At 39.4% G+C, this 2,594-nt stretch overlaps 1 long non-coding RNA gene across 1 annotated transcript in view; it reads right to left on the reverse strand.

The window, feature by feature from the left end:
- LOC107582841 (uncharacterized) overlaps window positions 1-1,009 on the reverse strand; it is a 3,594-nt gene extending 2,585 nt beyond the window's left edge. The window contains exon 1 of the long non-coding RNA XR_001608979.1: window positions 891-1,009. This is a non-coding gene — a long non-coding RNA (uncharacterized lncRNA). The remainder of the gene's footprint in view (window positions 1-890) is intronic.
- Window positions 1,010-2,594: the final 1,585 nt, after the last annotated feature.

Here is a 2,594-nt window from a genome sequence, read left to right on the forward strand (position 1 = left end):
AGGATCAGGAAACAGTCCTCCATAAAATGCGCTGCACACATCTGAATATTTGGGTTGAACTGTTCTGGAACAGTGTTGTAAATACAACTTAACCACTGCTTTCTAGTCGTGTTTTTTTTGGAAGGCCAAACAAAGTAGTTTCGCTTTCACAACGAAACACAGCATCACGGCGGCCGGTGGCCTAGAGTGAACGGTGGCGGGTGGGCATGCGGCAACCACACGTGACGACCCCGGGGTGGACTCCGCTTCGTCCACGGTGAAAGCCGATCTGGCAATCCACAGCGCGAAGTTGATGTATTTCCTCAGCGACCAGCACGGATCCTCTTTTGGAAGGCCCAACAAAGTAGTTTCACTTTCACAACGAAACACACACAACACCTTCACGACATGGCGGCAACAACAATACTACAGCGAGAATAAAAGTTACGCATTTTTTCTTTGCGTGAACATTTGGGCGGCGTTATGCAAATCTTCCCACATCGTGACGTAGACATGTGGGGGCGTGTTAGAATGAGCCGTTTTAGGTAGGCATGGTTGACTCTTAACTTTTATAAAGATTATGTCTTTGGATTTGAGACTTTAGTCTTTGCAACTTTACAGATCTTCTTTATGCACCAAGAGCTTGTAACATTCCAAAAAGAAAGGAAAAATTTAAATAGCATCATATGACCCCTTTAATGTTTATTTTATTATTGCATTTTTTGGTTGCATTTAAAAAAATAAATTTTAGGGGGCACTTTAGAGGCATGACAGGCTCCGAACTAACATCCAAAACAACATGGGCCGGTGACCAGCTAAACTGATCTTGGTAAACAATGACTAGCCATTACTACGATGTAATAGATGACAGAACATTGGGATATGTGGGCATTTTTTGAGCATTACCATACCTCCATAAGCACAAACAGAGCAGCAAAGAACAACAGGGTGGCCCATTCCACTCTGTGAAGTATGATCTCGAAGTCCTGAATGTCGGCCAGCACCAGTAACCACAGAGCCCCCAAGATAGCGATCCAACCTGAGGGACAAAACAGTACATCAAGCCGAGATCACTGGAAAAGAACCAAGAACACTGTTCACACAAACATTTTATTTCCTGTTGTTGCACGTAAAGGTTTTAAGATAATGGAATCCTGGAAAACAGCAGACTGGTGTTAATGCAGTGCATCAATCATATGTTATGTCTCTATCTATCTTGCCTTCCCATGACCACAAACACTTTCTCATCAGCCGACCACAGTGTTCCTAAATCTGGTATTCCACTCACACACAAAAAACATTCAGCGGGAGAGAGACCAAACAGCGGCATTCAATTAGAAACACAGTCCAGCCACTGCTCAAACGGACTAATAATCGCTCTGCACATCAATATACATACACCACAGGTAGTTTGCAACCCCACAATGGACTACAGGCTGTCAGGGCATAAGAATAATAAGCCAGTTACTGGAAAGCCTTCATTAAAGGCTTCTGTGATGTGTCCGACACTGATCTAAGTATCTCAGCCTAAATAAATGATGGGAATCGCAAATACAACATAACCAGAACATAAAAGTGCTGGTTTCCCTGAGAGAGGATATCATATTAATTAATTCTATATGCTTTTTTTTATATGTTTGAGAAGTCTCTTATGCTCACCAAGGGTGCATTTATTTGATCAGAACCACAATAAAAACAGTAATATTATGAAATATTATTATGATTTTAAATAACTGTTTTCAAACATATTTTTAAATGTTATTTATTCCTGTCATGGAAAAGATTAATTTTCAGCCACCATTACTTAGTCTTCAGTGTCTCATGGTCCTTCAGAAATCATTCTAATATACCAATTTGCTGCTCAGGAAACATTTCTAATTATTATCAATGTTGAAAACAATAGTGCTGCTTAATAGTTTTGTGGGAAAAGGGTGATACTTTTTTTTCTGGATTATTTGATAAACAGAAAATTCAAAAGAACAGCATTTATATGAGATAGACATTTTAGAAATATATTTTTGTGTTCCACAGAATAAAGAAAAACTTACAAGTTTGAAACAACATGAGGGTAAGTAAATGGTGGCTGAATCTTCATTTTTATGTGAACATTCCCTGTCACTGTACAATATAAGCAAAATAAAAGTCAACCTGTGCCACAGTTTATTTTAATCCACTCAGTCCAAAATATCTATCAAGAATGGAGGTGAAATATAAAAGGACATTAGCTGGTCTGAACATTGTGCATGCTGTCATGAAATACTGCCAGAAATTTTACCACTGATTAAGTGATGACGTACTGTTTCCCAGAAGCCTCTGGGATTAAAAACATACGCAGCATGTCAGGGACAAAATGTACGAGTCACTAAAGTGAGATGGATAATACAGCAGGATGCGGACCAGTGGTATAGCACACCATCACATGCGGTGGTAGAAGTCCATCATAATGAGTGTGCCATTTAGACATCAGGACCGTGCACAACTAATGCGTCACATCTCAGCCTTTGACCTTTACTATAATAGCCACAGAAAAACAAGCTTTATTCTGGACCTGTGTATTACATGCAACTGTTTGACGCTGACAGTTTCAAAAAAAAAAAAAAAAAAAAAAAGACATT

This window comes from Sinocyclocheilus grahami, unplaced genomic scaffold (genome assembly GCF_001515645.1).
Source record: "Sinocyclocheilus grahami isolate Dianchi unplaced genomic scaffold, SAMN03320097.WGS_v1.1 scaffold47.1, whole genome shotgun sequence".
NCBI lineage: Eukaryota > Metazoa > Chordata > Actinopteri > Cypriniformes > Cyprinidae > Sinocyclocheilus > Sinocyclocheilus grahami.